The sequence below is a fragment of the Caretta caretta genome, chromosome 4 (genome assembly GCF_965140235.1).
Source record: "Caretta caretta isolate rCarCar2 chromosome 4, rCarCar1.hap1, whole genome shotgun sequence".
Taxonomy (NCBI): Eukaryota; Metazoa; Chordata; order Testudines; family Cheloniidae; genus Caretta; species Caretta caretta.
The window spans coordinates 136,768,203-136,788,601 of NC_134209.1; the positions used below are offsets into that span (position 1 = coordinate 136,768,203).

The 20,399-nt window shown below is 46.6% G+C and overlaps 1 protein-coding gene and 1 long non-coding RNA gene across 8 annotated transcripts in view; one reads left to right on the plus strand and one right to left on the minus strand.

Moving 5' to 3' along the window:
• LOC125636257 (uncharacterized) overlaps positions 1-3,347 on the minus strand; it is a 28,652-nt gene extending 25,305 nt beyond the window's left edge. Inside the window, exons 1-2 of the long non-coding RNA XR_012668222.1 lie at positions 3,201-3,347; positions 2,453-2,510 (exon numbers count right to left, since the gene is read on the minus strand). This is a non-coding gene — a long non-coding RNA (uncharacterized LOC125636257). The remainder of the gene's footprint in view (positions 1-2,452; positions 2,511-3,200) is intronic.
• Positions 3,348-3,490: 143 nt separating this feature from the next.
• Positions 3,491-20,399, plus strand: part of FAM53A (family with sequence similarity 53 member A) — a 101,989-nt gene continuing 85,080 nt past the window's right edge. For 2 of the 7 annotated variants that reach the window (XM_048849127.2, XM_048849131.2), the window contains exon 1: positions 3,614-3,761. The gene's annotated coding sequence lies outside the window, so the exon portion shown is untranslated. Of the gene's footprint in view, positions 3,513-3,575; positions 3,762-20,399 lie in introns of those variants that run through there. The other 5 variants (XM_075128111.1, XM_048849129.2, XM_048849130.2 and 2 more) reach the window with 5 other exon arrangements.

Consider the following 20,399-nt stretch of genomic DNA (forward strand, 5'->3'; position numbering starts at 1 on the left):
ACATTAGCAGGGGTCCCAAAAACTAGAGACTAGCTTGGGAGTGCTACTTAGCAGAGGCACTGACTCCGTGGGTGCTCCAGGCCTGGAGGACCCATGGGGAAAAAAATAGTGGGTACTGAGCACCCGTTCCCTACACCCGCTGTTCACCTGGTGTGTGTGTGTGGGGTGCCGCTGCTGTGGCGCAACAGCTGGGGGGAGGGGGGCTGTGTTGCTGCCAAACAGCTGACAGGGGGCGGTGCTGCCGCCAAAGTGAAATGCAGAGAGCAGCGGGTGGGCGGGAGCCTCAGGGAGGGGTGGAGTGGGGGCAAGAAGAGGTAGAGCAAGCATGGGGCCTTGGGGAAGGGGGTGGAGTGGGGGCAGGGCCTTGGGCGAAGTGGGGGTTGAGCACCCCTGGGGAAAAGGAAAAGTTGGTGTCTATGCTACTTAGGCAGCTTCCACACAGCTTGTCCACTTGTTGGTGCCTCACATCAAACAGAATAGGAAGCCATTAGGTGACTGGAGGAGTATGCCACCTGGTACAATTACCTGCTTGTGGCTCAGATCCCCACCTGCTCATGTGCTAGATAGAGACGAGTGGGCCCATCAGAGGTAATGAAAAATAGTCTACCTGTGACAGGGGAAAGACAGGGAGAGCTGCAGAAAGATGTCAGCGGAGGGAGTGGGAGCAAATAAGGGTAAGGACTTGTGAAAGTTACAGGAGGGACGGAGACAGAAGATCTAAGAGGTATAGACGGTGAACCTTACTGCAGTACCTGGGGGAAAGAGTTGAAAAAATCATTACTGCAAAGACCTTTGTTCCCTGTAACATGATAGGAACAAAGCAGCGTGGCAGCACTAAGGATACATAATGTGTCTCAAGTTAGTTAGGATGCTTTGAAAGAGTTAAACTAATAGGTAAATGAAACCCCAATGATATAATTTGATTAGAGACTTTGTCAAAAGCCTTTTCACAAAGTCCCTCACAAGAATCTATTAAAGAAACTTGGTAACTATGGCATGAAAGGTAAAATTATAAAGTGTTAAAAACTGATTACATGTATGACTAAATGGCCAATTCCAAGTATGGAAAAGGGTTAGTAGTGAACTGCCCCAGGGATCAGTTGTCTTCAACAGGGAGTTCTATGTACAAAAGTGCTTGCAGGATATGGCTTTATTACTGCCAAACAAGGTCACGGACAGGATCATGAAAACAGATGGAATACAATTTCTCATGTGTTTAAAATGGATAAGGCCAGAAGCAAAATGAATACAACTAAAAAGTATTTCAAGGACCAGCATTAGGAGCTGAAGGAGAGACCTGTGAACAGTAGGTAATCTTTTCAGAAAATCTTGGAAGTAAACTAGTGCCTGAAGAGGTAGTGTACAAAGAGGTAATTTGTTTCAAAGATAATTTATTATGCTGCAATGGTATGGGAAGGGTGCCCTGCCACAATTGTTTGGGAAGGCTTTAACGCCAACATGAAGAGACATTAAAAATACAGAGGATAAATTCAACAAACTGGATGTCATAGGGCTTGCAAAGAAGAAAAGCAAAACCTGACAAAGGAAATACTGAAATAGTGTTGATGAATGAATTCATCAATTCGTAAATGAATTATGATTTGGCCATATGCTAGTGCTAGAATTAAAGGCATGAAAAAAAGCAGTATGAAACAGGTTTCCTATGGACAAATACAGTGATGATTTTGGGCTCTGATTCTGCATCTGAATCTTAGGTTTGGCCCTTGTGCCACTGCAGTCTCATGATGCATCACAAATTTACAATGTAGTTGGATACAATCAATATGTAGGCAAGATTGGGAGGAGGGTAGTGTTGTAACATATTACTATAAATATCTACAAGCACTGAAGAGTGGAAGGTGTAAATAGCAAAACATCTATTAAAAGGATTTTAATTTATGATTCTATTAATGGCAGTTGTAGTTCATTATTGTGGTAATGGTAGGTATAAAGGCAGACACATAAGAGACAGTCTCTGCCCTATTGGGATCACAGTCTTAGTGCTGTGCAAACAAACACTCTCCATTTCCTATTGTAGCTGCTTTGGAACTGCTTTTCAAACACTCCAATAGAAACCTTTCTTGTATAATAAGAAACAGTCCATCCTGTCCTCCAGTTGGAGAGAGACTAGAAAATGGGGATGTGGAATGATGGGAGTTTTCCAGAAGCATTTGATGCCTTCTCTCACAATTCCCATGGACTTCCCTAAGGTCTTCCTGGAAGCCAGAGGACTGGAAACTGTAGGAATAAGACAACCAGAGAGCAGTGCAACTGTAACAGTGGAGTACAGCACAAAGTAAGTGTGCACATCTATGCAGGAAGTCAAATGAAATTCCAGTTATGGAGAATATATCAGGAATGTTAAAAGTTAAAAAAAAATCTTGTAAGGAGGGGAGAATGTCAATGTCATTCAGTCTGCATATTGCTGCTATTTGAGGTCACAGTGACTCACAATTTCCCACAATGGTTCTCATGGAGACTAGTGTTCTTCATCCATCTGGGTGAGCATCCTTAAAGAAAAGAATGGAGACTTTTCAGTCTTTCCTGTCAACCTCTGCTACATCTCTGAGGTGAAAAGTAAAGTTACAGACCACTGGCAGCTCTATCAACTGCTACAGATGGACCCTGGAAGATGAAATCCTTCTGCTACACACGCATAGTCCTGGTTTTGTGGGTAGCAGATCTCCTATCAAGCACGTGACTTTGCCTGACGAGCAAGTGGGTGAGGTCCAGCTGTCTTGGAAGCAGTTCTTAGCTAATCACTCAAAAAGGGAGCTCTGACACCACAGGAGCTGTAAAGGCTTCCTGGGGCTGGGCTGGGGCTTTGCTGCCCTTTAGAAGGGGCAGAAGGCTGCTCTCTATGGAGGCACTGCCAGCAAAGGGCCAAGGTCCCTTTCACCATCTAGAAGGGGCCTGGAGCGGCATCGCCGGCCTCTCCGGGGCCACGGGCCGTGGGGCTGCGTGTGTCTAAGGGCCCTTCCGCAGCCTGTCGGAGGCCCTAGGCTCTGGGGTGGGTGTCGCTCAGCCCCTCCCGATCTCTGGGGCGCAAGCACTGCGGTGGCCACTCCAACCCCGCGAAGCACGGAGGGCGGTGACAGGGCGGGTACCCGGCCTCACCCCACGCTCCCTAAAGCGCGCATGCCCACTTCCCAGCAAGGATCACATCACTCCCCCCCTATTACCACTGCGCATGCGCATACCGACGTAACGCGTCCACTTCTAGTCTCAGACTAATGAATTATAATACACATGCGAGAGGAGCAAAGGCTCGGGGGAGGCTGTTCCTTTGCAGTTTCATCCGGGGATATTGATCTCGGCTAGAGCATGCGCATTACTTCCTTAACAGATGTCTTTCTCCGCCCCCGCCTTGCGTGAGCGCATGCGCATGGGTACTACACAGCGTGTGGGGCGGCCGCTATGCCTTCTGGGAGTTGTAGTCCGGAAAGGCCCATTGAATTGGCCGTCGCTGCAGTGGAAGCGCTCCCGTGGCTAGTCCATCCCCTGTGGGCGGGGTGAGTGTGCAGTGTGGCCCTATGGCGGCATGGGTGAGAGGTCAGGGGCTTGCAGAGCCGGCCAATGGGAGGATCGTGTCTGGAGGGGGCGGAGCTCGCTGTGTTTTGTTCAATTGCCATTGAGGAGCGTTGTTCACATATGCGGAGGGAGGCGGCCCGCGCTGGCCTTGGAGGGCAGGTACCTGGTGGGGGCAGCGGGGCCGGGCACGGGGAATGAGCGTGAGCCCGGGAGGCAGAGCGGCGGGACAGGTATCGGCGTCGGTACTAGCCGGGGAGGGAATGGGGCTAAGGACAAGGGGGGGCAAGTACAGATACCGGGTGGGGAGGGTCTCAGGTACTAGCTGTGGTGGGGGGAGGTACTGGGCGCAGGTAGCTGCGGGGCCGGGCACAGGTCCCTGGGCGGGGTGTGTGTGTGTCTGTGTGGGGGGGAAAAGCTGCGGGGCCGGGCACAGGTCCCTGGGCGGTGTGTGTGTGTATGTGGGGGGGGAGCTGCGGGGCCGGGCACAGGTCCCTGGGCGGTGTGGGGGTGTGTGTGTGTGTTGGGGGGCGGGAGGTGCGGGGCCGGGCACAGGTCCCTGGGCGGGGTGTGTGTGTATGTGTGGGGGGGAGCTGCGGGGCCGGGCACAGGTCCCTGGGCGCTGTGTGTGTGTGTCTGTGTGTGTGGGGGGAAAGCTGCGGGGCCGGGCACAGGTCCCTGGGCGGTGTGTGTGTGTTGGGGGGGGGAGGTGCGGGGCCGGGCACAGGTCCCTGGGCGGTGGGGGGGGGGGCAGGGGCGAGCTGCGGGGCCGGGCACAGGTCCCTGGGCGGGGTGTGTGTGTGTGCTGGGGGGGAAAGGTGCGGGGCCGGGCACAGGTCCCTGGGCGGGGTGTGTGTGGGGGGGGGGCAGGGGCGAGCTGCGGGGCCGGGCACAGGTCCCTGGGCGGTGTGTGTGTGTTGGGGGGGGAGGTACGGGGCCGGGCACAGGTCCCTGGGCGGTGTGGGGGGGGGCACAGGTCCCTGGGCGGTGTGGGGGGGGGCAGGGGCGAGCTGCGGGGCCGGGCACAGGTCCCTGGGCGGTGTGGGGGGGGGGGCAGGGGCGAGCTGCGGGGCCGGGCACAGGTCCCTGGGCGGGGTGTGTGTGTGTGCTTGGGGGGAAAGGTGCGGGGCCGGGCACAGGTCCCTGGGCGGTGTGTGTGTGTTGGGGGGGGGGAGGTGCGGGGCCGGGCACAGGTCCCTGGGCGGTGTGTGTGTGTATGTGGGGGGGGGAGCTGCGGGGCCGGGCACAGGTCCCTGGGCGGTGTGGGTGTGTGTGTGTGTGTTGGGGGGCGGGAGGTGCGGGGCCGGGCACAGGTCCCTGGGCGGGGTGTGTGTGTATGTGGGGGGGGGAGCTGCGGGGCCGGGCACAGGTCCCTGGGCGCTGTGTGTGTGTGTCTGTGTGTGTGGGGGGAAAGCTGCGGGGCCGGGCACAGGTCCCTGGGCGGTGTGTGTGTGTTGGGGGGGGGAGGTGCGGGGCCGGGCACAGGTCCCTGGGCGGTGGGGGGGGGGGCAGGGGCGAGCTGCGGGGCCGGGCACAGGTCCCTGGGCGGGGTGTGTGTGTGTGCTGGGGGGGAAAGGTGCGGGGCCGGGCACAGGTCCCTGGGCGGGGTGTGTGTGGGGGGGGGGCAGGGGCGAGCTGCGGGGCCGGGCACAGGTCCCTGGGCGGTGTGTGTGTGTTGGGGGGGGAGGTACGGGGCCGGGCACAGGTCCCTGGGCGGTGTGGGGGGGGGCACAGGTCCCTGGGCGGTGTGGGGGGGGGCAGGGGCGAGCTGCGGGGCCGGGCACAGGTCCCTGGGCGGTGTGGGGGGGGGGGCAGGGGCGAGCTGCGGGGCCGGGCACAGGTCCCTGGGCGGGGTGTGTGTGTGTGCTTGGGGGGAAAGGTGCGGGGCCGGGCACAGGTCCCTGGGCGGTGTGTGTGTGTTGGGGGGGGGGGGAGGGTGCGGGGCCGGGCATAGGTCCCTGGGCGGTGTGGGTGTGTGTATGTGTGTTGGGGGGGGGAAAGGTGCGGGGCCGGGCACAGGTCCCTGGGCGGGGTGTGTGTGTGTGCTGGGGGGGAAAGCTGCGGGGCCGGGCACAGGTCCCTGGGCGGTGTGTGTGTGTTGGGGGGGGGGGGGTGCGGGGCCGGGCACAGGTCCCTGGGCGGTGTGTGTGTGTGTGTGTTGGGGGGGGGAAAGGTGCGGGGCCGGGCACAGGTCCCTGGGTGGGGTGTGTGTGTGTGCTGGGGGGGAAAGCTGCGGGGCCGGGCACAGGTCCCTGGGCGGTGTGTGTGGGGGGGGCAGGGGCGAGCTGCAGGGCCGGGCACAGGTCCCTGGGCGGTATGTGTGTGTTGGGGGGGGGGAGGTGCGGGGCCGGGCTCAGGTCACTGGGCGGGGTGTGTTGGGGGGGGCAGGGGCGAGCTGCGGGGCCGGGCACAGGTCCCTGGGCGGGGTGTGTGGGGGGGCAGGGGCGAGCTGCGGGGCCGGGCACAGGTCCCTGGGCGGGGGTGTGTGTGTGTGTTGGGGGGGGGGGGGGGTGCGGGGCCGGGCACAGGTCCCTGGGTGCTGTGTGTGTGTGTGTGTGGGGGCAAGCTGCAGGGCCGGGCACAGATCCCTGGGTGGGGGGTGTGTGTGGGGGGGTGTGAGCTGCGGGGCCGGGCACAGGTCCCTGGGTGCTGTGTGTGTGGGGGGGTGTGAGCTGCGGGGCCGGGCACAGGTCCCTGGGTGCTGTGTGTGTGGGGGGGTGTGAGCTGCGGGGCCGGGCACAGGTCCCTGGGTGCTGTGTGTGTGGAGGGGTGTGAGCTGCGGGGCCGGGCACAGGTCCCTGGGCGGGGTGTGTGTGGGGGGGGTGTGAGCTGCGGGGCCGGGCACAGGTCCCTGGGCGGGGTGTGGGGGGGGCACAGGGGCGAGCTGTGCGGCCGGGCACAGGTCCCTGGGCGGGGTGTGTGTGTGTGGGAGGGTGAGGTGCGGGGCCGGGCACAGGTCCCTGGGTGGGGTGTGTGTGTGGGGGGTGTGAGCTGCGGGGCCGGGCACAGGTCTCTGGGCGGGGTGTGTGTGTGTGGGAGGGTGAGGTGCGGGGCCGGGCACAGGTCCCTGGGTGGGGTGTGTGTGTGTGGGGGGGGGGCAGGGGCGAGCTGCGGGGCCGGGCACAGGTCCCTGGGCCGTGGAGGTGGCAGGGCACGTGTACTTGCCGTGTGTGTGTTTGGGCGGGCAGCTAGCGGGGCCCAGGTACAGGTACTGGCTGTATATGGAGTAACTTGCGGGGTTGAGCACATGTACTGGTGCGGAGTGGGGGGTTGTTAGCCAGGCCTGCACAGGTACCAGCTGGTCCTGTGTGTGTGGTGCTGACAGGGGCAAGGGTCTAGCACAATTACAAGCGTGGGGAACAGGCAGGCAGCGGGGCTGGGCACCGGTACTGGCTGTTTGGGGGATCAGCTGGGGGAGTGGCCACTCAGATATCTTTCACAAGGGGTAATGGAGGGGCTGGGCATGGCTTTGTGGGCACAATAGCTTGGGTATTGTCTGATGGGCACCGAGGTCAGGGTAGCAAGGCACCTACTTGGTCCCTCTGCCTTAGTGGATCTCTCTTGCGGAGAGCATACAAGTGCTGGGCAAAAGGACTGGCCAGAGGGGCCTATTCTGTTGTTTGGAAGGAGGGGTGCTCTGTACCCATGCGATCCCAAGTGTGAGAGGGGAAGGAGGGACTTGTGTAGTGCTGATATATAGGATAGGGGGTGGGAATGTGTGTATGTACTCTGAAGGGTGGCATAGTGCTTGTGTGGAAGTGGGGGAGATCATCTATTACCTGTGTTAATGGTTTTCTGTTACTGTATATACTGAGCACTACTTGCTTGGGGAGGTGTGATTCCTCACTCATGGCTGCAAATTGGTGACAATATTTATAAGGGAGTTGTATTTAACATAATAACCTCTTGTTTCTATTAACAAGTTTTAGTCATAGTAATTTTTAATATTTATATTTGGTGACAGGTAATGCAGGCTCATAATAAATGTTCGCTCCCCACCACCCTTTCAGCTGTTTACATTTGTTTTCTAGTTGGAGTGGAAACAAACTTGTTTTTGGCAGAATAAAAATGTAGTAACATCAATAATTGCTGCTTAGATTAAAATTAGGTTTTATGTATTGCACTGTTATAGGTTAGAAGATAAAGCTGCTCCTCTAGGCCAAGAATTCTCTGGCCCGTATGTAAATGCATATATGCATTTGTATATGAATTTTGCAAAGAGAAATTTCTTTGATGTTCATGTAAACACTAGCTCTTAGCACATGATTTTGTATTATGTCATAAAATATACATCCTGAAATATTTTAAGAGCTAAATAATTACTCCTTCAGCAGTTGAGGCATATGCAAAGGAACCAAGTTATGTTAATATAGATACACATCTTCAACAATATCGGCATTAGACTTCTTGCCGTTCATTCCAAAATGTTGGGTTTTTTTATAGCAAATGCCTTTGTGGTTGGTGAACTAATTCTCATGTATGTATAGCTTAAAGCATTTCAAGATCCGTTGGGGTAAAAGATGTGATGCAAGTGTAAGATTATTATGACAAACTCACATTGACTGTAGCTTTTTTTCTAAACAGTGAGGTTTTTTAAGTGCAGTGAAGTTCGTTCTCTGCAATCACCCAAGTGACCAGCAAAAATCAGTTGCCAAGGAGAGGAGATCTTTAAAGGTCAAATAAAATTGTACTGGAAACCTTGCACACTTTAAAGGGGTAACTTTAAGATTAGGGGGAGCTTTTCTGGAGATGGCCTGTATTTTAGTATCATGTATATCTTTTTTTCTAAATCTTGGCTGAGTTCTAAAAATAAACCCTCTTTTTATTTACGTCATATCATATCTTTCCTAACTGTTCTAACAAATAGCTCTTTGAAAAATAGAATGCTTTATAGTAGTAACAGTTCTTTAGGTCCTCTGATGGAGAGGAGCCTGTACTGTTCATGGGAAATCAGAACAGATAGATAACTGTTTTGTTTTTTTTAAATGTGCATGCTGAGTTGTAGGCCTCAGGATGAGTTTAGCCAGCTGGTCAAATCTATTTTCTGGTCCACTGTGCTTTCATTAAAATTAGCTCATGTGAGCAGTTGTTGCAGGCTTCACTGTTAGATTGCCCTGAATTTTTGTGTTTTGCAGCTTTAAAATGTGATTAATCTTGTACAAATAGCGCAAGTCTTTGAGCGTGTTTGGTAAGTAAAATGTTTTGAAGATGTCTTAATTATACTTCATGTATGTGTGCTGTGAATTGGATTCTCAGTGTTCAGAGCACAAAATTCCAAAAGTCTCCTTAATGAAGCATGGGATTTAATTTAGGATCGTATTAAAAGTTTAAATGATTATTGAAGCTTTTCAGGGATGAGTGCATGATCAAGCCAACGAGGACTTTTTGTTTATCCCTGTACAACTATCCCATTTTTGAATTGGAAAGTAACTTAGAGATTTGCTTATGGGGAGGACATATGCATGGGGCAAAGTGTAGGCATATAACAGCAATTTACAGTCCCCTAAATCTGATTTTTTTAAAATAAAAACTAGTCTGTTTAAAATGATTATTATATATTGGTCTAATTACTTTTAAAATAGGATTGCTGCTGCTTTATATCACATCCCTAGGAAATATTCATCCATGTTTTTTGTCTAAACTGTTTTTTTTTCTGTTCTGTGTTGTGAAATACAAACTTCTACTCAACTAGAGTTTTCACTAGAATATATAAGTGCATTCTGTGTATGAGACATAAACATAAAATATCTGGCTATAATTATTTTGTTAATACTTTGCTCAGTGATGGCTGGGTGAGCCATATGGTGGTAAACTTTTAGAAAATTTTATGTTGGAGTAACCAGACTGTATTCTGTAGGCCTCAATTGCAGAAAACCAGCAGTTTGTGTCTAGCCCAACCTGTAACACCCCATATCTTAAATATTTAATATAATATATAGCTCACTTACTACAAGTTGCAAAAACTATATTGAATTCCAGTATTCTACTTTTCTTCTCTTTGAATGCAAGTTTTGTGCAAAGTATTATGATTTGGATGGGAATAGAGAAGTATTATGAATAGTGCTTTCATTTTTTCTACGTTACGTTTTTTAGAAATCCAGTTTGTATGTTAGGACTTATGGGAAGTTTAGTTGACGTGATTGGAAAGCTTAATGTAGTAATTAAAGTTATGTCGTAGTAACATTACTACTTAATTTTTTAAACCAAAATTGTGTCTTGTGTGGGATAACCCCCCCACCCCATCCCCAAGAATTCCTCTGGAGTCTGGTAGCCATTGTTGGGTGTTTGTTCTCTTCCCCCCCCCCCTCAGCAACCCCCAAAACACATTTCTTTGTGTTAACAGCAATGATGGCAGTTCTGGTCACCTCCTGTGGTTTGATAGATTATTCCCTTTAGAAACATGTACTTAAAACTTTCCAACCCTGATTTTTGTTCCTGCAATAAATTTTACAATGCCACTTAGTTGTATTTTAGGAATCTGTTTTTTGTTTTTGCTTTGATTTTTTTTTTTTTTTTTGAATAGTAAGATAAGTCTCCTGTCAGACCATGTTAAAGGTAGGTAATGGTGGGTTTATATTTTCCTTTTCTTTAAGACTTTAACACACACAGTTGTTCTTTGCATTCTTTGCATGTTTGAGGGAGCTGATGAGAACACTTAAAACATAGAAGAATTCTTGTGTTTGGGCTTTATTTTATAGTAAGTTCAGATTTTCTCCGTTAAGGAATCTGAATGATAGTATTCCATAGTTTTTAAAAGTTTAACCTGAATTTTCCTATGTTTCTATGAACAGTTTTTTTAGTATCTAAAATATTCTCTTTAGAAGTCTTTGGTTATAAAGATGTAATTTATTATGTACTCTCTTTATGGCAATACATTTTGTCCAGTGTTTGCTGGAAGATATTTTTACTACTTCGATGTAAATATTTTCACAATGCCTCAATACATTTTATCCAGAGATACAATGGGATAATCCAAAAATATCAGAAATCTAACATGGAAGACTATGTAAATGGCTCCTGCCTCTTGTCTCCCTCCTATTTAATATCTAGCTTCTACATTTTTCATAGGCACACCTGTATCGTCTTTACAGTGTGGCCAAGAGCATTGCTGTTTATCCAGCTGAAGGAAACAGTTTAACATTATAGCATCTGAAGAGGCAGTAAATGACAGTATGTATATTATATTGTAAAACAAAAAAGGGGTGCATCTGTTATTGGGGTGTCATTTGATACAGGATACAGTCTGTGCTAATTATGGGGAGAAAAATCAAAGTTATTTATAGGAGGAAACAGAGCAAAAGTTATCTTGTGCTAGCTAAATATGTAGCTCCTAATACTGCATATCTGTAGTGGTTGCTATAAGTGGACTATATTAGTAAAGTGGATACATACCTGAGAAGCAGTGATTTGTACTGACAACTTTTTTTGGACATGTCTTGAGGCTTATGTAGTTAACATCTTGGCTGTCAATGTTTATTAAGTATTCTTTCATACATTTATATTATAAAAGAAACAGAATATTGCATAAGAATATAAGAGTGGCCATACTGGGTCAGACCAATGATTGATCTAGCCCAGTGTCCTGTCTTCTGACAGCAGTCAATACCAAGCACTTCAGAGGGGATGAACAGAACAGGGCAATTTCAAGTGATCCATGCCCTGTCATCCACTCCCCGCTTCTGGCAGTTAGAGGTTAGGAACACCCAGGGTTGTATCGCTGACCATCTTGGCTAGTAGCCATTGATGGAGCTATCCTCCATGAACTTCTTTGAACCCAGTTGTATTTTAGGCCTTCACAAGGCATTCCACAGCTTGACTGTTCCTTGTGTGAAGAAGTACTTCGATTAGTTTGTTTTAAACCTGCTGCCTATTAATTTCATCATGTGACCCCTAGTTTTTGTGTGTTATGAAGGGTTAAATAACACTTTCTTCACTCTCCGCACCATTCATAATTCTGTAGACCTTTATCATATCTCTCCTTAGTCCTCTCTTTTCAAAGATGAACAGTCCCAATGTTTTTAATCTCTCCTCATATGGAAGCTTTAATTACCTTTGTTGCCCTTCTTTGAACCTTTTCCCATTCTAACATATCTCTTTTGATATGGTGCTAACAGAACTGTTCACAGTATTCCAGGTGTGGGCATACCAGTGCTGCACATTGAGTGGATGTTTCAGAGAACTATCTACAATGACCCAAATCTTTCTTGTGTTTTAACAGCTAATTTAGAACTCATTATTTTGTATGTATAGTTGGAATTAAGTTTTCCAGTGTGCATTACTTTGCATTTATTAACATTGAATTTCATGTGCCATTTTGTTGCCTGGTCACCCAGTTCTGTGCGATTCTTTTGTAATTCCTCAGTCTGCTTTGGACTTAATTACCTTGAGTAATTTTGTATCGTCTGCAAAATTTGCTATCTCACTGTTTATCCCTTTTTCCAGATCATTAATGCAGTCCATATTTTTAAAAAATATATAAAATTCTATTAGTCTTAAAGCCAATGAGGTTGTTTTCTTTCTTAATTCTAAAACTTTGTTAGAGGGACTCTGAAAGTCAAATTTAGCAGGAAAAAAAATTTTGGGGAGTGGGCTTAAAAAAAAAAGAGGCAAATTTACTGAGCATATGCCCGGTAAGAAGTGTGTGTGTACTTTTTTAGGCTATTCACTGGAATTTTTTTAAAAGAAGATCTACAGTGTTCAAATCAAATATTGTGGCATTATGCTAATGCAAGAAAACCCAAAAGATGGAAAATAACTGAATCAAGTGAAATGGACTACTCTGGACAATGAAAACAAGTTGCATGAAATACTAAAACAGCTCAAATATTGGAAAAAATAGATTTTAATGTATACATTAAAAAGATCTTCCAGTCATTCTTCAGTTCTTAATTTAACTGTTTATACGTTTATTTTACATTGGGAAAGACTGATGTATGAAAGCATAGTTGTCCTGACTTTCATTTGTAAAAGAGGGAGTTATGTGGCTCAGGCAGACTGAATGTATTGATTTACATTATCAATAGCATTTTCAGCTGTGATATTAAAGGATATACTCTTAATTCCTTTTTAAAGACCTTTTTGTTGGATAACTAAAACTGAATTTACCAAATTTATTTTTCACCATTTGAACTTTGTTCATATCTCACGTCAAACAATGAAATAGGCTTATCAGTTTTACCGTATGATTGTTATGCTCTAATGCAGCAGTTCCCAAACACTTTCCCTGCATGACACCATGTTCAGATGTATTGATTCCTGTGATCCCAGACAGCATGGAGGACGCCATTTAAAAATGGTGTCCTCCACGTAGCATGACCTCCCCCATAGACACCAGACATGAAAGGTCACGCAACATGGAGGATGCCATTTTGCTTTACAAAATGGCGTATCTGTACTGTATGACCTCACACATGGGATTGCTGCAACCCCATCTGCTGATGGAGTGACCCCACTTTGGGAACTGCTACCCTACTGATAAGACCCTACAGTTGTAACCATTGAAAGGGGATACTTATATTGAAATAACTGCTTTATATGTCAAGAACACTTGCTTTAAGTTTCATAAAGCCTTTCTTGTTAAACCTGCTAAACTCTCGGTCTAAACTGCCTTATATTGGGCATATAATTTAAACAAGTTGTCTAAGGCTCTGATTCTGCAGCTAGATGTGTGGAAGCAGACCCAATCCTATTAATTTCAGTTGGGCTTCATATGAGCAGAGGGTTCTGCTTGTACAGATCAAGTTGTAGGATCAGGGCCTAAGAGTACGGAAATTAATCATACTGTATTACTTAACTGGCAACCGCAAACAAATATTAGATGCTAGTTTTGCAAAAAAGTTTTCACGAAAATCATATAACATCATTGCCACTATTCATACCAATGGAAGAGTTACGTAGCATGGCACAAAGAGTTATCAGGCTGTTTCTGAACTGATTGAGTTTTACATGTTGGAGCCAAACTGAGCAGGGGCGGGTTGATGGAGAAATCGACTACAGCATTTTTTTGAAGGACATGCATTGTTTCTCAAAGTTTATGTAGTGGGAAGGCAGGATATAATATAGAATAGCTTTTCTCTGAAGAATGTCTGGCTTTTTTGAAAACATTTACCTTGCTCTTAAAAATACCAGTTTAGATGACAAGCGCAGGATTTAGTGGTGATGGGGGCTTCAACTACCCAGACATCTGTTGGGAAAATAACACGGCAGGGCACAGATTATCCAACAAGTCCCTGGAATGCATTGGATACAACTTTTTATTTTAGAAGGTGGAGAAAGCAACTAGGGGAGAGGCTGTTTTAGATTTGATTTTGACAAATAGGGAGGAACTGGTTGAGAAGTCGCAAGTGCTGGGCAGTTTGGGCAAAAGTGATCCATGATTCTAAGGAATGATAGGGAAAACTGCAAAATAAAGATAATGGATTTCAAAAAGGCAGACTTTAGCAAGCTAAGGTAATTGGTAGGTAAGATCCCATGGGACGCAAGTCTAAGGGGAAAAGCAGTTTGAGAGTGTTGGCAGTTTTTCAGAGGGTATGAAGATCACAAAAGCTAACTATCCCACAGCATAGGAAAGATAGGAAGTAGGGCAAGAGACCACCATGTCTTAACCAGGAGATGTTCAATGATTTGGGGGCACCACCCAGCCTTGCTCTGCCCTGGTCGTAGCCCTGCTTCTGACCATGGTTCTAGGGGAGGGAGGGGGACACCGGTTCCATTATGGGTAAAGGGGTGTGACAGAATGTTTGGGGGGACCCCTGGTGTAACACTTTTGACAAAAAAAAAGGGGGGGGCAAACATCATTCTGGGATGTATTAGCAGGAGTGTTGTAAGCAAACCGTGAAAAGCAGTTCTTTCATTCTACTTTGTGCTGATAAGAGTTCAGATGGAGTAGTATGTCCAGTTCTGGGTGCCACATTTCAGGAAAGAGTAAACAAATTGGAGAAGGTCCAGAGGAGAACAACAAAAATGATTCAGGGTCTACAATACATGACTGATTAGGGAAGATTTTTTAAAAAAAAAAAAAAGTTTTAGACTGGAGCCAAGAAGACTTGAGGGGGGGGGGGGGGAACATAAGTTTACAAGTGCATAAAAGATTTTTCTTGTTAACCTCTGAGGATAGGACAAGAAGCAATGGGTTTAAATTGCAGCAAAGGAGGTATAGGTTGAACATTAGGAAAAACTTCCGAACTGTGAGGGTAGTTAAGCATTGGAAAAAATTGTTGGAGAGATGGTGGAATCTCTGTCAGAGTTTTTTAATAACCGGTTAGACTGGGGGTCTCAAACACGCAGCGGGGTTCTTTTGTGTGGCCCATCAAGTTCCCCATGCCCCTCTGCCTACCTCCAGGCCAGAGGTGGGCAAACTACAGCCTGCGAGCCCCGCACCACTCCCTGAAGCGGCTGGAACCATGTCCCTGTGGCCCCTAGAGGGGGGGTGGGGGGGGGAGGGTAGAGGGCTCTGTGCATTGCTCTTGCTTCCAAGCACTGCCCCCTGCACTCCCATTGGCCGGGAACAGGGAACCGCAGCCAATGGGAGCTTTTGGGGGAGGTACCTGGAGGAGCGGCAAGAGCAGCACTTTGGGGAAGTGGTTGGAATGGGGGCGGGGCAGGGGCAGGGCCTCATGGAAGGATTGGAATGGGGCTGGGGGCAGTGGGGGTGTCAGTGATGCGGCTCTCGGGCCAATGCATTAATTCTCATGTGGCCCTTGTGGTCATTTGTCTAACCCAGGGGTCTCAAACTCAAACACTGGTCAGGAATGGCCTACTTCAGGGATTCTCAAACTTCATTGCACCTCCACCCTCTTCTGACAACAAAAATTATTACATGACTCCAGGAGGGGGGCTGAAGCATGAGCCCACCTGAACCCCACCACCCCAGGAAGGGAGGCCAAAGCCTGAGCAGGGGGACCTGTATCCTGTGCCCCACCACCCAGGGCTGAAGCCCTCTGGCTTCGGCTTCTGCCCCAGGTGGTGGGGCTCAAGGTTAGGCTTTGGTCTGGACTCCAGCAAGTCTAATGCCAGCCGTAGTGACCCCACTAAAATGAGGTTTACATATTTTGGGGTCCCGACCCACAGTTCTGAGAACTGCTGGTCTAGTTATTACTTTGTCCTGCCTTGATGCAGGGGTCTGGACTTGATGACCTATTGAGGTCTCTTCCAGGCCTACACTTCTATGATTCTATTTTGTTAATAGGTTGACAGTCTCACTGATTTATCACAACTGGAACTTCAGCAGTTGATCTGTATAATTTAAAAGATTGATCTGTCCTGTGGATGCTAACTGGCAGTCTTGTGGCTCCACTCCTTGAACACACCTGATATTGTACTTCTCAAAATCGAAGCTTTGGTAAAATTCCATTTGATTGGAATTATTTATCCAAGCATGGGTGTGGAAAAATGGACTCTGTACATGATTTCACTAGTAAGACTTCTAATTTGTATCCTGGAATTAGAAGTCTGCATCTCAAACAGCTTTATTTGTTCTTATTTAGCCTGCTGTCTGAGGAGTTTTTGAAGAAACTTGATACAGAAATAGATCTGCCCTAAATTTCTTCTTTTGTACAAAGAAATGAGCTTCAAGAACTCTTAATGCGATGGTCAGATTATTATTTTAATCACACCGAAAATCAGCCAGTTTAACATTATGGTTCTCACAGAAACTTTAAATTTGTTGCATTATATTTGTGTATTTTGCATTGGTATTAGTATTTTTATTAATTTAATACATGTATGTAGTCATGCATATTAATACAAAATGCAATGAAGCAAAGTTACTGTAGGAGGCCATACTTTTGAACTGTGCCCGACTTTGGGTTTGTAAAACCGTAGCTTTAATTTTGCATTCATTTATTGTTCGTATTAAATGTTCTATTCAACAACTGTGAAACGATGCTGCTAGTCATAACTTGTTTTTCTTAATGTCCATCACTAGTGTGACTGCTTTTTTTCCCTCCCACTCTCTCCTCCCCCCTCCCCCATTTTCTCCACCTCTCCACAATCCCTCAAGATGATGGGGCTTTTTTCTCTTAAAGGTCATGCTTTTTAAACCTTTTATTTCCCAGTTTGATTGTGAAGTGTATAATGGCTTTCAGCCTTCAAGTTTTCTGTTAACTTTGAACTTTTTAAATTTTGGATAGGTGGAACCATAATATATCACATCATGGGTCTCCTTTTGTTCAGCCAAGGTCTGCTACATTAGCAACTTCAGAGCTCAAGAGCTATCCCTAATCTGCATAAAATGGAGCAGTTTGTATCCATCCTGATCGTAAATAGGGAGTTCAAGTGAAAACTCTGGGATACAACATGTACAGCTCTGTCTTAGTTTGAGCAGCAAATCTGCTTGAGGCTACATGGAGCTGGGTCCTGTAGCCTCTGTAGGCCATAACTCCGTATGAAAGATGTGGATGGCCCAATTCAGCCACAGGCTCTTCTTACACCATTTTAGTGAATTGTTTGCCTTCATATAATGTGTGATGTGATATAACACTTCCAAAACATAGATATACCTTCATAACATATTTTATGGGGGGGGAGGGGCACACTTTTCATCTAAAGTTACTGCAAGTTCTTATAAGTTCGATTACACGCCTTTGTACGCTGCTTCCTGCTGTTTGTGGGGAAAAAAAATATATTTAGGGGGTGTGATTTGAGTCTAGATTCATAAGAACTGTATGGTTCATCTGCCAAAGTTTGTTAGAGAATTAGCCCAAGTCTAACACTATTGCCGGTAGTTATTTTAATCCTATATTTGTATTGTATTGTATTAGTGCCCGAAGCCCCAACTAGGATCAGATCACCACTGTAGTAGGTGCTATACCTAGGAAAAGACCGTTCCTGTGCTGCAGTGCATTAAGTCCAATTTGAGGCAAGACTTGAGTGAGGCAAGTTAAAAAGGTGGGGTGAAGGAAGAGAGAAGAGGAATAAAAAGTTTACATGGCTACTTGCATACATTGGTTCAAATGATGTTGGATTAATTTCTTTTAGTGTAAAATAAATACCTAAAACTTTCTGTAAACTTAGTTTCACAATGCCTTGTTTCTGATGTAAACCTCCAACAACAAAAGGGAGGAGAGACCAGACTTGTGTGGCATATAAGTATATAACTTAGAGACTCACTATTCCTTAGAATGAAGAGCATTTGAGAGGTATAATGGTAGAACTACTGCTCAGAAACACATTTGAAAATATTGGCCTGCTATATTGCTCAGTACTTGTGACGGAGCACATCTGGACGCCTGCGTATGTGTGCCACCTTCTCCCTCTTCCCCCACCAGTACTGTGCTTTCAATAGTCCCGTTTAATATTTGGACAGGACACTGCTAAACTTCTAATAAAAGATATTGCCTCCCCCACCATGTCTCCCTGAACTCCTAAGTGGTAAGATTTAACCACTGATGGGTGCTCTACCTTTTAGTCCCTTGTGACGCAAATCTATTCGGAAACTTGGCGCTGAGGACAAGTCAGATAAGAACTTTGAAAAATAAGGCACTAACTGAAAAATTAATAATTCCTACACCTTAAAAATACTAGACTTCCCCTAAAGTACATCATTCAAAAGTGCATAGCACTTGTGTTTTTATTAATTATCGCCATTGTTGTGTGGAAATTCTTACTGCAAGACAAAAGATGATGAAACTGAGGAACTATTTTCTTGCACTTAAAGAAAAGGGGGGACTCTAAAGATGTGCCAGAGTTGAGAACAGAAACCACGGACTTCTTTTTAGCCCTGGAACTTAATGTAAGCTTAATTTAAGCTCCTCCAAGTCTCAGTCTGTAAAATGGGGCTACATCACTAGCATTCTGTAATATCTAGTTCAGCTAACTTCCAGAGTTGGAAGTCACATACCCAACCTCTTGGCTGTAATGTATGTATTTTTATTTTATTGTGAGGAGACTTTTTCCCAAACCTATGCCAGAGAGTAAGATATTACATCACTGATTGAAGTGCTGGTTCCAGAACTACTAGATGTATTAGAAAGATGGATCTATATAGATTTATCTTGGGGAATAAGTACGGCTTTTATTGTATTGAAGCAAAAATCTGTGTGTTGGTATCAAATTCCTTAATGCCATGGAAGATGTTAAACTGATACTTTCTCACGTACAGATGTAAAATTAAGTGTGCCACCTGTGATTTCGGTAATGCAATAAAGTATGTCCCCATTTGAAAATGTCAGGATAGGTATTTTATGACTTAAGTTTTCATATAAAAGGCAAGAGGGTGACTTACTTTTATTTTAATAAACATTACTAGCCATTTGGGGAACCGGAAATAATGGTAATGGTGGTTTGATGGAATTACAGCCAACTCAGGCTGCATTTCTGAACCTGGTTTCTGGAACTAAACTAATAACTGTGGCCCTAATTTTCCCATTGAAATTAATGGATGTTTTGCTACAGGCTCATGGAAGACTAAGTTAGGAGAGTGTATTGAGGTACTGAAATATTTGGATTTATGGTAGTGACTCTAGTTAAGGTTGCCTTGAGCTCCTCATTTACAGCAAGGATAAAATCCCTCTATTTCAGGGGTTCTCAAACTGTGGGTCACGACCCCATTTTAATGGGGTCACCAAGACTGGTGGTAAACTTTCTGGGGCCTAGGGCTGAGGCTGAAGCCAAAGCCTGAGCCCCACTGCCTGGGGGCCCTCGGGAAGGGGGGCAACGTACGCTCCAGCCTTTACCAACGTTTTCATTGTTGTTCCTTTCCTGGAGTACATCCCATATACACCTACTGTCCCCAACCTCCTTTACTTCTCCACATTTCATTGATCCATGCTATCTTTTCCACCTCATCCATGTAAGTCCACCAATCGCTTGCCTATGCAATAGCTTCTGTTACCCCCACCACCCAGATGTAAGAATGAAAAGGGATGCAGCTTCCGCATATGGCTTTTTACAGAGCAAGTGGATTATTGTAAAAGTGTGTTGAAATAGAAAAGTAGAAACTATTTTCAGCCACAACTCAGACTTCTGGAATCCTTTGTATAACCATCATGGTCAAGTTTCCTTTACAGGGCATGTTTTTCTAAAAACAAGAGTGGAGTGGAAATCTGATTTCTTTGGCTGGCAAAATACTTATGTAAGTTTAGTCAATCAGCTTCAGTAAATACAGTTGAATGGGTACTTGATTTGGTGGAATACTAGGTTTCTAAACTGAAAGAGGGGTTTTCGGGTGCTGGATCTGGGGGGCACTCACCTCGGGCGGCTTCCTGCAAGCGGTGACCTCTCCCTGCTGTTCCTAGGCAGATGTTTTTGGGTCTGAAAATCTCTCTAACAAATGGCAGCTGGACCCAAGGGATAGTGCTATAAATGTGTGTGTACGAACATACGTGGGGGTTGACTGTCCTCCCATTCCTCACAGCAGATGCTCCAATTTCCTTGGGTCAGTGGTTTAAGCTGCACATGAAATTGGTACAGTTGACATGCCAAGAGGCAATATGGTGGGACTCTAGAAAGAGAAGTCACTTGCTGAAGGATGTATGATAGGAAGTGTAGGTCTGGGGGTGAGGTGGGCTGCTTCATCTTGCATCTTTCTCCTGTTTATCTGCTTTTGCTGATCATCTATCCTTCCATGCACGTGCACATATGTAGCAGTTCATAACTAACAAGCCCACATCCTGGCTGAATGTGGGTTGTTTTTTCTTCTTCCCTCGCCACTTGTTCTAAGGGGCATCTTGAACACCTCATCTACAAATGTGATTTTTCTGGATGTTAAGCAAAATGGGAGGACATCGTAAAGCTTTCCTTCTAATCATTAATACTGGCTATCTTCTCTCCCTCTTCCCTCCCCAGCACAGGTTTCTTGTCCATCGACTGGAAGGGGCTTATCTGTCAGTCTGCCTTTAAAGACACCATATTGTTGGCAGATCAGTGAGGAC